This window comes from Vombatus ursinus, unplaced genomic scaffold, assembly GCF_900497805.2.
Source record: "Vombatus ursinus unplaced genomic scaffold, bare-nosed wombat genome assembly UNPS02014942.1, whole genome shotgun sequence".
NCBI lineage: Eukaryota > Metazoa > Chordata > Mammalia > Diprotodontia > Vombatidae > Vombatus > Vombatus ursinus.
The window spans coordinates 11,881,407-11,896,116 of NW_020954720.1; positions in this window are offsets into that span (position 1 = coordinate 11,881,407).

The following is a 14,710-nucleotide window of genomic DNA, read 5'->3' on the forward strand; positions in this document are numbered from 1 at the left end:
TCTAATTGTTACATCTCTAGGAAAATGAAAAGATCCAGAATATCCAAAATGATAGCTGTTCTTCAAAGACTATATATTTGGTTTCTATTTTTGCTCTGATTCATTTTTTAAAAAAGAAAAGCAACTATATCATCTATATCCTGGCTGTGATGTTACTAGTAGCTGAGGTCTGCTCTTATCATAATTACTTTAAATCAAAAAGAACTTATTTTCTCCACCTAAATATTTTAAATTAAATATCCCAGTTATTAGCTTCTTTATCTATCATCTATCAATCTATCAATCTATCTCTCTATCTAATCTAATGATAGACTGGTAGTCAAGAATCTTCAGCCTATTTCCAATTCTGGAAATAATTTTCTTTGTGTGACCTTGAGTAACCTGGCTTAATCTCTGTCACAAACCTCCTTGCCTATTACTCTTTTTGGCTCCCTCCCTTCAGCCAGGTGTCAGTACTTGTCTATACCAGGGTTCTATATAACACCTCTCTCTACCCAAGTTATACTAGAGCCAGTTCAAAGTGTTTTCAAAAGCTGATTGTTAAATTTTCAATATGGGTATTTATAGATCAGAAATCAGCAAACACCAGAAGCTTAATTTTTGTTGATTATCTAGATTTAATAAAGTGATGAAGAAAATTTAATAATATTTTGTTTATAACGTAACGTGTTGTATATACATTTTTGTGTTTTAAATGTGTGTTGTATGTACATCCCCTCTCCCCAAATAGCCAATTGTTAACCATTTGCCAGATCACTGCTGCCTCTGCCCAATATTCTGAATCTAGCTATGATTTTAAGAGATACTATATTGACAGTTTTTAATTCACAGAACCATCAACCCAGTACCAAACTTCAGTATTATTTCTGCCATCCTCTGCTTATTACTCAGACTATTTTCCTAGATCCTCACCTTATTGTTACCCAGAATCGGAGGCATGAGTTTCTGACCCTAGGTTTGATCAGAACCAGTGTTTGGGTCTCCTACCCTTTTTATGCTGTCTTCCAGCTCTTATTCCTGATACTTGACCTCTTAGACTCTGGACTTTCTGCCTTCTTGTAACTATGATAAATATCTTGTTTCTCTCTCCTTTCTTGGGTCTTACACAGTCATAGGGATTAGATCTGGAAGAATCACAGGGTTTAGAGTTGATCTCTATGGAGGTCATGTAGTCCATCCTACTCATTTTACAAGTGAGAAAACTTAAACCAAGAGAGATGAAGAGATTTGAACCCAAGTCCTTAGAGCCCAGAGCCAGTGCTCTTTGAAATGCTGCATGTTGCCTTTTGTTTTTGATTGCCTGGTTTACAGATTTATGGCACCTGACAGCTTCCTTCTTATCAAACTTAATTGTTAGCTGTGCTGCATATCCCTTACAATTCCCTACCCTCAACTGTCTATCCTATTACCTCCCGTAAGTGTCATCATAGAAAGATACCACATAGCAGTGATGCGTATAAACATTATAAAGGGGAAATGTATTGCTCTTCTTCAATCAGAATTCACAAACTTTCTCCAAAAATGCTAGTCCACAAGGAGAAACTGTGTAGTATAATGGAAAGAACACATAATTGACACTCAAGGAATTTGACCAAAACAGATACTGTACATCCTTCCCCTTCCTTCCTTCTAGTTACTTATCCAAATGATTATAGCAGATATAGGTGATATGACTTTGTCTATGAATATGTTTAAATATAAATGGAAAGAACACTGTATTTGGAGTCAACAAATCTGAATTCAAATCCTGGATTTGTTTAACCTCCCTATAGCTCAGTTTCTTCACCTGTCAAATGAGGAGATTGTGGCATCTTGAAATCTATCACCCTATAATCTGTACCTATATGCGTGTGTGTTTATATGTGTCAGTTGTTTGGAATTTGACATATGGTTGTGCTAGAACCAAATCAATCTGGCCTGCAAACGCTAATTGTTAAATTTTCAGTGTGAGCATTTACACTTCTGAAATCAACAAATGATACAAATCACCACATGATTTATTGTCTTGTTGATTGTCTAGACTTAAGAGAGTGATGGAGAAAATATCAATAATTCAAAATGTGCCTAAAAGAGTGTAATCTGTACATTGTCCCCTCAGAGAGCCAGTTGTTAAGCCTTCCCTAACACACCTCTGAGTATGTGTGACACCAGCTAATCACAGCTGAAGAATACCAACCAGAGAAAATTCATGGAAATTTGGAAGGTAGTATAGCATTAAGATCTCTAATTGCTGTATATCTGCTTATGTAGTTCATTCTTTTCTGGTTTTTAATAATATGGGAAGGAAAAAAATAACAGTAGGCAGGATATTATTTCTTTTTTTAATTTTTTTTTATTTTTAACGTGTGTTTTAAAACTTTGGGTTACAAATTTTCTTGCTTCCTCCCTCCCCACCTACCCTCATTGAAAAGACAAGCATCTCAATACAGGATATAGATGCGTAGTCATGCAAAACACTTCCATAGTAGTCCTGTTGTGAAAAACTAAGTATATTTCCCTTCATCCTATCCCACCCCCCATTTATTCTATTCTCTCTTTTGACCCTGTCCCTCCTCAGAAGTGTTTGCTTTTGATTATCCCCTCCCACAATCTGCCCTCCCCTCTATCAACCCCCTGCTCTCTTGCCCCCTTCCCCCCTTATTTTCCTGTAGAGTAAGATAGATTTCCATATCCCATTGTATATGTTATTCCCTCCCTCAGTCAAATCCTATGAGAATAGGATTCACTCATTCCCTCTCACTTTCCCCCATTTCCTCTCCACTGTAAAAGCCTTTTCTTGTCTGTTTCATGTGAGATATTTTACCTCATTCTACTTCTCCCTTTCTCCTTCTCCCAGTATAATCATCTCCCACCCCTTAATTTTATTTTCCAGATATCACCCCTTCATCTTCAACTCACTCTGTGTCCTCTATCTATCTATACAAACATATAATTTTTTTCCCTCCCACTACCCTAATACTGAGGACTCATGAGTTACAAATATCATCTTTCCCTACAGGAATGTAAACAGTTCAACCTTGATTAGTCTCTTATGATTTCTCTTTCCTGTTTATCTCTTCCATGTTTCACTTGAGTCTTGTATTTGAAAATCAAATTTTCTACTCAGCTCTGGTCTTTTCCACAGGAATGCTTGAAAGTCCTCTATTTCATTGAATGACCATTTTTTATCCTGAAGGATTATACTCAGTTTTGCTGGGCAGGTGATTCTAGGTTGTAGTCCTAATTCCTTTGCCCTCCGGAATATCATATTTCATGCCCTCCAGACCCTTAATGTAGAAGCTGCTAAATCTTGTGTTATCCTGATTGTGTTTCCACAATACTTGAATTGTTTCCTTCTGGCTGCTTGAAATATCTTCTCCTTGACCTGGGAACTCTGGAATTTGGCTACAACATTCCTAGGAGTTTTCCTTTGGGAATCTCTTTCAGGAGGTGATTGGTGGATTCTTTCCATTTCTATTTTGCCCTCTGGTTCTAAAATATCAGGGCAGTTTTCCTTGATCATTTCTTGAAAGGTGATGTCTAGGCTCTTTTTTTTTTTGATCATGGCTTTCAGCTAGTCCAATAATTTTTAAGTTCTCTCTCTTGGATCTATTTTCCAGGTCAGTTGTTTTTCCAATGAGATATTTCACACTCTCTTCTATTTTGTCATTTCTTTTGCCTTTATTTCTCAAATTGTCCCTATCTTCCAGTTTCTTCATTCTGATTTTTAAGGAAGTATTTTTTTCAGTAAGCTTTTGGACTTCCTTTTCCATTTGGCTAATTTTGCTTTTAAGGGCATTCTTCTCCTCATTGGCTTTTTGGACCTCTTTTGCCATTTGGGTTAGGCTATTTTTTAAGGTGTTATTTTCTTCAGTATTTTTGGGGTCTCCTTTAGTGTCACTCTGTTTTTCTTCTACTTCTTTTACTTGCTTATCAAAATCCTTTTTGAGCTCTTCCATGGCCTGGAACCAATTCATATTTTTCTGGGAGGCTTTGGATATAGGAGCTTTGGCTTTGTTGTCTTCTTCTGGTTGTATGTTTTGATCTTCTTTGTCATCTAAGTAAGATAATATAGTCTGACTCTGCTTGCTCATGATCCCAGCCAATTACTTGAGTTATGAACTCTTTGTTAAGGTAGGAGTCTGTTTCCAGTGTGGAGAATGTACTGTCCCAAGCTTCAGGAGTTTTGTGCAGCTGTGTTCAGAGATACTTCTAGGGACCTGTAAATTTCCAGTTCTTCCAAGGTGCTATGATCAAGGGCGAGATGTTTACTCCTTTCCTGGCCTGTGCTCTGGTCTATGAGCACTCTTTTTTTTTCTTGGAACTGTGAGGAGGGTTTCCTCTCCACAGCCATTACAAGCTCCACCAAGCCAGTGCTCCTCCTCGCCCCAGGACTGTCACCCAGAACTGTGACCCAGCTCCAAGCACAGGCAAAGCAAGAGAATCCTGCACCAGCAGAGAGATTCCTGCAATCTCCCTCTGATCAGCCACGTGATTCCCCCTCACTCTGTGGGCCAGAAGCTCAGAAGGCAACCACTGCCCCGGCCAACCTTGGGGACTGGAGCTGAGACCACCGACTTCTCTCTTTCCCCTCTGACACAGACTTTTCCCAGTGACCTTCCAAGTTGTCTTTGTCATTCCTGGGTTGAGAAGTCTGGAAACCGCCACAGCTGCCCACGATTCAATCCTCTAAGGCCTGCTCCAGGGTTGCTGCAGACTGTGGGCCCATGCCATATGCTCTCCTCTCCCCACCCGGTGCGATATACCTTTCCAATCAGCCATCCAGGTTGTCTTGGGCTGGAAATTTGTTCTACTTTGGTTTTTTTGTGGGTTCTGCTGCTTTAGAATTTGTTTACAGCCATTTTTTATAGGTATTTGGAGTGGTTTGGGGGAGCGCTCAAGCAAGTCACTGCTTTTACTCTGCCATCTTGGCTCCGCCAGATATTATTTCTTTAGAATGACATCTACGTGATATATGTAACATATCAAGACATAGTACATTAACTTCTATCAATCTCTTTCTTTCCCCTAAATATATAATTAAAGAGAAGAAGAGCATTGTTTAATGCTGTCTAGTGGAAAAAAGAGATGGCCTTAGAACCAGAAAGACCTGGGTTCAATTTCTGCCCTGACACATACCAGTTGGGTGACAAGTTATTTATTCTATAAGTGCTCCAATCAAATCTTTAAGATCGTAAGTTTCAGAGAAGGCACTGACCTGCGTTTATAGAGTGAGTTTCCTCATTCAGAAGTTCCTTATGCCAGTGAAATTACAGGTCTGGTACCTATTCTACGAGAGAAGTAATCATAAATGTTTAATAAATTATTTTGGTTGATTAATTAAAGACTTTTAAATTACTAATTTTATATATTCTTCCTCCATCTACTATGCAAAGCTTCATGATGATTGATCCTTCCTATGAACTCATATTGTACTTACTGTCTATAGAGCTTATTTGATTGGCACTTAACATATTCTATCTTTTAGTATGTTTGTTGGTCATTTAAATATGTGCATCATTTCTGTGGAGCCATGGGTCAGAACATTGGACTGGAATGTTGTCCTAGGGCACTGGAATTTAGAAATTATATGCATTTGAAATAATGATTTTAGATAATTGCACAATTTTAAAATGAGTTACATTTACATTTTGACATTACTTTTCCTCATTCAATAGCACAGAAACTAGTCAGCAAAAATAATTAGTTAAATTAGGAAACTACCAGATGGCATGTATCCCCATCCCAGCTGTCCCACCACCCACACATAGCAGCATACCAGGTGAGCTCCACACCAGATGAATCCCTCCCTGGGCGGTCATCTCCTCAGAAGTGGCCTTGATGTGTCCCACTGGGGCTACCATTGGAGATCTCCCATACCACAAGGGATAGTGTTTGATAGCCTCTCCTCCAATGATTGATATGAGAATGTTTACTGCTACTTGACCCAGCTTCTAAAATTGCTACTCATGACTCTGAATCTCTGAACTACAATGCAAGGTCTCATACAGACAAAGGAGAATAAAGCTGGTGGATAATTGCTCTGAGATTCTTGGAAGAAATATGCTAAGGTTTGCAAGGTCTAATGATTATCTTTTTCAAGGATAATTTTCTTCTTCTAATTATTTCTTCCATTACGGAAGTCAAGGAAGAGAACATTTTGTACTGCTTAGAGGCAGAGCTATCTATTTGCTTTGGTGGTAGTGATGGGGAAGTTGACATATAAATATGCAGTATAAAATCTAAGTTCCTTGATGACAGGTACTATTTTATTTTGTCTTCTTATCTCCACTGCCTAGCACAGTGCTTTGAACATAGTAGGTTTTTAATATATGTTAATCAAATTGAAATAGAACTGAAAATATATGCTAAATGATACTTTAAATGTTTTTTTTTCTTCTTTCTCTTTAGAAGTCCCTTGTCTCTCTCCTAATAATTTCATCTATCTTTGTAGCATCTCTTTCTTGCAAATTCCTTGAGATGGCTGCTAATGACTTTCCAAGTGCTGATCATTAACAAAGTATCTTCTCTAAGACTCAAACAACCTATGTTATTTCTGAACTTCAGTTTCTAAGGAAGCAAAGGTAGTTGCCTAATAATGATCTAAATCCTAATTCATCAGTGCTGAAAAAAAGATCCTCAACTTTTATACTTAATGATAAAGTATTTTTCCCTTAGACATATTGAAAATAGAGGCTATTGTATGAAACTTCTTCATCTAACTATTTGAAGGTATTATAAAGGTAATGTGAGACAATCAGTCAATCAAGGATGTATTAACCACTTACAGCAATACAAAAAGACAATTGGCAAGACCAATATATTCAATACTTCAAAAGCTCTGTAGTTTCATTGTAATAGCTATTTTTTCTGTCAATTCACATCAAAATTATTGCAAGTTTTAGCAGATAGGCTAGAGAATTGCTTTTTTTAATAACTTTTTTTACATTACTATTGTTTCCCACTAGTATACCTCCTCCCCTTCGCAGACAGCCAACCCATACAACAAATAATATTTTTAAGACCAAAGCAAAAAAAAAATCAACATAAATAATAAATCCATCAAAAAATTCTGAAAATAAGTGCAATGTGAAACACTTATGGACATCCCGTCTCTGCCAAGGGGTTGGTTGAGAGTATCTTATATTGTGAGTTACTTTTGCAAAAAATAAATAAATAAATAAATCAACATTGGGTAGCCTCCCTTCTGTAGCTGAGCCTCTACAACCTAAAAGGTAGTTCTCAGACAAAAGGTAGTCCTCAGATAAGTCAGTCAAGACAAAATGGACTTAAGGTCCACTTTATTTCTATGCCCCTTTACATGAAATATTTCCAGTTTGGTTAGACCCTGCCAAAGGATGTACCCTACTAGGATAGAGTTTGAGAAATGAGTCTCTTCTTTGCCCCAGTGAGGCATGAGTAGGTTTTAGGAGAGGTTACATTCTGTATAAATGCAAGTTAAAAAAAATTAAAGCTGTTGGAAGTCACACTCATCTACTAGAAGCCCCAGAGTTGATTATGCATGCATCAAAGGAAACATAAACATACACACCCACTTTGAGGATATTCACTTCCCTTAATATACCAGCTTCACCTTGAAAACTGTTCATGAAAATCTACCTTCAGTAGATAAATAAGTCTTGATTGTCAATTGTTTTTATATAAACTAAATGAGGAAAAAACCTTTTATTATTATTATGTTCACTAACTGCCAAGAAAAATACTGGATTTGGATCAGATATCTAGCAAGAGAAAGCTTTATAATTGCTCCAGAAAAATAATGATTTGGCAGTATATTTTTAGCAGAAAAATAGGAAATAATTTGGAAAGTAAAGCTTAAAAAATAGTGAAAGTTGAAAACAACAGCTGGATCTATTTGATCCTCAATGAACTTCCACATTTGAAGTCGGAGTGAGTGATGGAAGAGGAGAAGAAGAAAGTCGAGCTGTGATGCAAGATCAGGAGAGAATGGATGCTTTGATTTGCATGTTTCATCAGACTGAACTTGAAGAATCTTATGACACTCTCCTACATATACTTAAAAGTAAATCTTTGTTTAGAAGGAAAAAAGGAAAATTCTGTGGAGAAAACTCTATGTATCAGGTACCAGATACACAGTTCAAATCCTTGAAATGAGAACTGGCTTCATATCAGAGGATTTTGATTCTTCTTTAAAACATAAAATTCGAAGTTTGTTATCTCTGAAAAATCTAAAATAATGTTTTAAATCCAGTTTTTAAACAGATTGTCAGCAGTGGAGTGAAAGTTGATTCTTCATGAATCTGATGAAATTCTTAAGCACCTGTTGCCAAATTTTTCCCTTTTTCCTGCTGCTAAATTCATTAAATTGTATAATCTCTACCCTTTAACAATCTTTAATCTGTCTGGGCCTGATTGTGGCACACATCTATATGTGGTATAGAGAAGTCTAAGAATGGTGGATTTCTAGAGTGAGAGAGTTCTAAGTTTAGTGGACTTCGGCAATCAGGTGTCCGCACTAAATTTTTTACCAATATGGTGAACCCCAGGAAGTAGGGAACTACCAGGATGCTTATGGAGGGGCAAACCAACCCATGTTGGAGACAGAGAAGATCAAAGTTCCCATGTAAATCAGTAATTGGATAGGGCTTATGTGAGAGCCACTACATTTCCAACCTGGATGAGATAGGGAGTTGTTGTTCAGTCCTTTCAGTTGTGTCTGATTCTCTGTGACCCCATTTTGGGATTTTCTTAGCAAAGATAATACAGTGATTGGACATTTCTTTCTCCAGCTCATTTTACAGATAAGAAGTGAGGTAAACAGGGCTAAGTGTCTTGCCCAGGATCATTTCACTAGTAAGTGTCTTAGGCTGGATTTAAACTCATGAAGCCGAGTCTTTCTCTTCTAAGCCCGGTGCTCTATCTACTGCTTCATTCCAAAATAGGGAGACCCAGGCTCAAAAAAATGAAAACAAAATAAAACAAACAAACAAAAAAAATCCTTACTTCCTCCCACAAACCAGAACCCCCTTCTCCTTCATATCTCACTTCGTCACTTAAATAAGTAACACTTATAAGAGGCCAGAATGATGAGTATAAAAAGTTAAATAGCTTCAATTAAAGAAACATTTATTAAGTGCTTCCTGTAGATAAGACACTTGAGGGGAAAAAGGCATCATACAAATGAAGCAGTATCATGTAGCAGAGCAAGTTCTGGCCTGAGTTAAAATAATTTAATTCCTACTCTGCCCTTTTAGCCATGTCCCCTAGGTAAGTCACTTAAGCTCTTTGTTCCTCAGTTTCCTCATCTTTAAAATGGTAATAATTCTTCATTAATTCATAGGACCACAGATTTAGAGTTAGAATTGACTTTAGAAGTCATACAATGCACTCCCTTCATTTTAATGTGAAGAAATAGAGATCAAGAGCCTGGGTTGTCCAGAGTTAAATGCATTGTAAACCTTGAACTGCTATATAGTGAATATGAATATGAGTCAGTGCATGGGGGAGCATGATGCTACCAAAGTTCAAGTTCAGGGAAGTGCATATGATTATCGGGTAATTCTGCAACATGAATAATCTCTCTTTTATAATATGAATTTTTATAATATGAATATTAGTTTGTATAAGGTTGAATGTATTTATTTATTTGTTTTAACTAAATATTAAGGTTTTAGAAATGGACAATAATATTTAAATTTGGTATAAATGCTTAAGAAGCATGTCTATAAACATATATAGACATACATATGTGTATATATACATGTGTATAATAATATGTATATATAAATATTCTGCAAATCCTTTTATCTATTACTGTGATATATATGAATATTATTCATTATCAGAGTGACTCCAATGGCTCTTCCTTTCTTCCCTTTCACCAGAGTAGAGTTTGAAAGTCAATGTCACCTTTGATGTTTTCTTTTTCTTCTGGTTGAGTGTTAATGACTAATATTTAAGGTACTTAAACATTATTATCACCTTAATCTTTCTGAATCAGTCTATCCTATTCTAAGTGAATATGTGTATTAGGACTTTTATTGTTTATCTTAAACTGAAATCCAGTCTGGACATCTAGTGGCACAGTGGATAGAACATTGGGTCTGGAGTCAGAAAGGCCTGAATTCAAATCCTGCCCTAGATACTAGCTGTGAGACCTTGGGCAAATCATTTAACTCTGTTTACCTTAGTTTCCTCCTCTGTAAGATGAGCTGGGGAAGGCAATGGCAAACCACTCCAATATCTTTACATAGAAATCCCCAAATGATAATGAAGAGTTGGACACATCTGAAACAAATGAACAACAACAAGAAATCTGGTCTCTCTCCACTCTACCATACCTGCCTTCTATCCTAGTATTCTTGGCTCACACAGACTGAATGCCTGACTTAAACAAGGACAGTTTCTATCATTACCTCATTACAGCTCCTACTTCTGTGACCTTGGGAAAGTCACAACCTGATTGAAGTTTCATCACTTGTAAAATAAGGTGGCTGACAGTAGTATGATGGAGCCAGCTCAAACCAGCTCTCAAGAGAAGATTGTTAAATTTTCAGTGTAAGAACTTATACTTCAGAAACTAGCAAATCTTTCAAACCATGTCTTAATTTATTGTTGTTTGTTTATTTGTTTGTTTGTTTGTTTGTTTTTAACATTTACCAGTACCATTCCTGGAACATTACTATTTTATCTCTAAGGTTCCTTTAAATAAATTATTTATTCATTCATTAGATTTTTCTAGAAATAGAAAACAACTTTTTATGTTAAAAAAAAGGAAATAAAATGTAGCAAAATATTTCATATGAGACTGAGATGTTAACTTGCTATCAGATCCAAAGTTCCTGCTATGGAAAAATCAGGAAATTCTTTCTGCCTGTTCTAGAAATGGTCATAAGAGTTTAGATTCTTAGATCCTTTTCTGAGAAAAAATGAAAACAAAACTGTCATTTTATATAGTTCCTTATAATTTTCAAAGTGCTTACCTATTAGTTCCTCACAGCAATGCTGTGAAGTAGGTACTACTGATACTTTTATCCTCATTTTACATTTTGGGGAACTGAAGAGAAGAGAGATTAAGTGACTTGTTTAAATGGTTACACAGCAAGCAAATGATAGTGACACGATCTGACCTCAGGTTTTTCTGAATCCAAATCCGTTACTTCCATTAGGTTTTTACTGCTTGGTTTTTTTGAGCTGGGTTTTCCTAGGGACTAGAATGGAATACAAGGCACTGAATCAAATGCATAGCATAAACTTCATAGGGAAAAAAAAGATGACGACAAATGACTTAGAGGAAAATGAGATATTGAAGTACACATACAATACATAAAATTATGAGACATTGGTAAAGTATTAGTAAAGAAAGATTTCTCTGTACCAATGAATGAATGAATGAATGGGGGAAAAAAAGTTAATAAAGGACTTACTATGTTCCAGACACTGCTAAGTGCTGGGGATACAAATAAAAGCAAGATTCTCTCTGCCCTCAAGGAGTTTGCATTTTAGTGAGAAAGATGACATGTCAGGGAGTGATAGCCTTGGAGAAGAGTTTTGAGCTGGAAAGTCTGAGGTCAGTGTTGCAATCTAAATGAGAGTTAACAGATCAGCACTAGGAACTCTCTGATAGCATTATGACTGTTAGAAAGAAGCTATTTCATTTGGCCAAGGATTTGTGGGTTGTTACTAGAGGTTTAGATTATATTGGAAATGCCATTCTGATCTTTGCCTTTTGAAACCCTACTCACCTTTCAGGAGTCAGATCTAATGCCTTCTACTCCAAGAAGCCTTCCCCTCATTAACTATTTCTTCAGCCTCATAAGTCTCTTGGTTTATATCAATCATTTATTTGTTATATTCTAGTTTACACCTTGATTATTTGTATATCTGTCTCAGTCCTCTGGTTAGGAAAAAATGTTTCTTGAAGGTAGGGACTGTGTCTTCATCTTGAAATGTTATATAAATGTGAGTGATTGTCATTACCTCTCCAGAACTGAACATATAGTAGATTCTTAATACATTGTAGAATTTAATTAAATAGATAAAAATAAATAGCTCAGATTTGTAGGCATTCTCAAAAATAAAGCTCCACTGATTTAGAATTTTTGAAGAAAAAAGAACTCCTCAATTACTAAAACCTGGATTCTTGCATGTCCTTTTTCAGAACTTAACTATAGCATAATTTCAACATCTAAAATTTCAAAGTTATTTGACAATTAAGCTTGAAAATTATTATAAATAGAAATACCAAAGAATTCATAGTTATATATTTCTTCACAGATGTTGATGAGTTATTAGAAATTCAGGCAGAGAAAGTTCACATTAATTGCTTTTAAATATCTTTGGCCAAGAAATAGAATATATTGTGCAAAATGTAAAATGTTCTGAGTTGAATAAATTAACTTAAACACTGTAAGAAAGCTTGTCTGCCTTAGAATAAAAGAATCACACAGTTGAAAGTACCAAGATGTGGGCAAAATCATTGGGTCAGGATGGACACAAGTTCATGATAAAAATAGAATTTAGATTCAAAGTTGGAGGACAGATAGAAATAACAGCTGAGCATTTCAGTTGAGCATTGGTCATCAGGCAGAACTAAGGCTGAAAGAGCAAGAATTCTTAGGTGTCAGAGCCTAGAGCATAGAATCGTTTCTGAAGGATAATCATTATGTCAACATATTTGTTGTAATTTCAAAGTCAACAGAGTTAGACTGGACCTGGAGGGAGTCCATTCTCAAGTTTAAAGATCAAGTAGAGTTAAAGCAAGTCTGGCTCCTTAATGTCAAAAATTATGCCACTTTTTTTAGGTGTCAGTTTCCTTTTCTGTAAAATAATGGGGTTGAATTAGATCACCTGTAAGTTGTCCTCTAAAGCTAAATATATGATCTTGATCTTCCCAAGACCATTACACTCTATATTAATAGCAAATTGCATTTTCTTTAAGCAATATTATATTTTTCCATGTACTATAAAGTCTAAAATAGTTTGACACTAAAATTGTTCTGAAAAAGTCACAGAATTGTGGGAAAGAATTTCAGGGATTATCTATTCCATCAGAAACTCAACAACAACAACAACAACAACAAAAATTCTACAGTGCTGCTAAAGAATGGCCATCTATTCTAGATTGGAAGGCTCACTTCCTTCTAATGAAGCCCATTCCATGTTGAGACAACTCTTTTTATTAGCTAGTATGTCCTTCCAGCAAGCAAAAATCTACCTCTGAAACCTTCATCTATTGTTCCATCTGGTGTCAAACAGAAGAATCCTAATCCTTCTTCTATATGATTAGCCTTTCAGATACTTGAAGGCAAATAACAAGCATCTCATAAGCCTTTTCTTCTTCAGACAAAACTTGCCCATTTCCTTCAGTGATTCCTCAGATGACAGTCCCTTCATGTGTCAGTTGCCCTCCTTCTGGATATATTGTGTCAAAATATTTTTTAACACGTAGAGCCCAGAGCTCAGCACAATACCTAGAAATGTGTTCTGACCAGGGATGAGTATAATGAGAATACCACTTCCATCATTCTAAATGCTTGCAGTTGATATAGCAATGTATCTATGGTTGCTTATTCCAACAATTCATATTTATGCCTTCTATAGAATCATATTTTTCCCATCTATATCTTCTCATACTATATTACTCTTGTCTATATCCTCCAAAGAGGATTTATCCAAATTACTTGGGGCCTTTAATTTAGGACCTCTAGGAATTCAGCAGATACCAATGGATCACCTGTTCTGTCCTTATCCATCCCTTATTCTTAGTATATGAGATATGACAATACTAGCTAGATTTTTTCCCATATTTATTCATTTTATCCTTATTTGTTTCAAAAAGCTGAGACAATTAACTTCTGTTTCATGAGTTTTCATTTATGATTTCTTGAAATATAGCTCTGAAAAAAACAAGTTTTTAAAAAAGCCCACTGTGATTCAAATAGAGCCAAACCCAAATCACTCTGGCTTTCCTTGATTAGCCAATAATAGTCCCAGCCCAAGCCTCTCTTGCTCATTGGGTTTTGATGGCTCAGAGTGAGTGTAAGTAGCAATTGTTTTCTGTTCTGGCCAGAAACTCCATGGATCTTCCCCTTCCAGAATGATTCTTTTGTGATGGTAAATTAGGCCATCTTTTATCTCAATTCTTACCTAGACCTTGCTCATTGAATAGGTGTTGCCTCAGACAAACTGAGACCTGAGAAAATACTTTAGGTTAAAAAGGCCAAAATATCCCACTTCATCCTGAACAATCAATCTTGAAGTACCATAAAAATTATGTAATTTCCACAGATCACATCTATGTAAACATGGCTTATCTAACTACTCTTATTATCTTTCCTTTTTTAGTGACTTTTCTATTTATTCATGCAACATATCATGTTTGAGTACAAATGTGATTGTTATATTTTCAATGAAGGAGAAAATTTCTTATGGAAGTTATCATATGTCATCCATTTTAAAAATCTTTTTTGTTGTTATCTATTTAGATCCATAAATTCTCTTAGAATAATTGGGCTTAATTGATTGTTACTAATTTTCTATAAATTTGTCCTTCTCACTCTTGCTTCTGATAATTTTCTCAGATGATACTGGACAAAATCTCTCAAAATCATCTGTAGATTTTGTAAATAAATATAGAATCTAAAATTGTATTGTACTCAATGATTCTAGTTCTAATTTTGGTAAGAAGATCAAGTGTTTCCTGGCTAATAATGTTCCTAAGCTCCTCTCACTTCTCACTGTAGCAAGT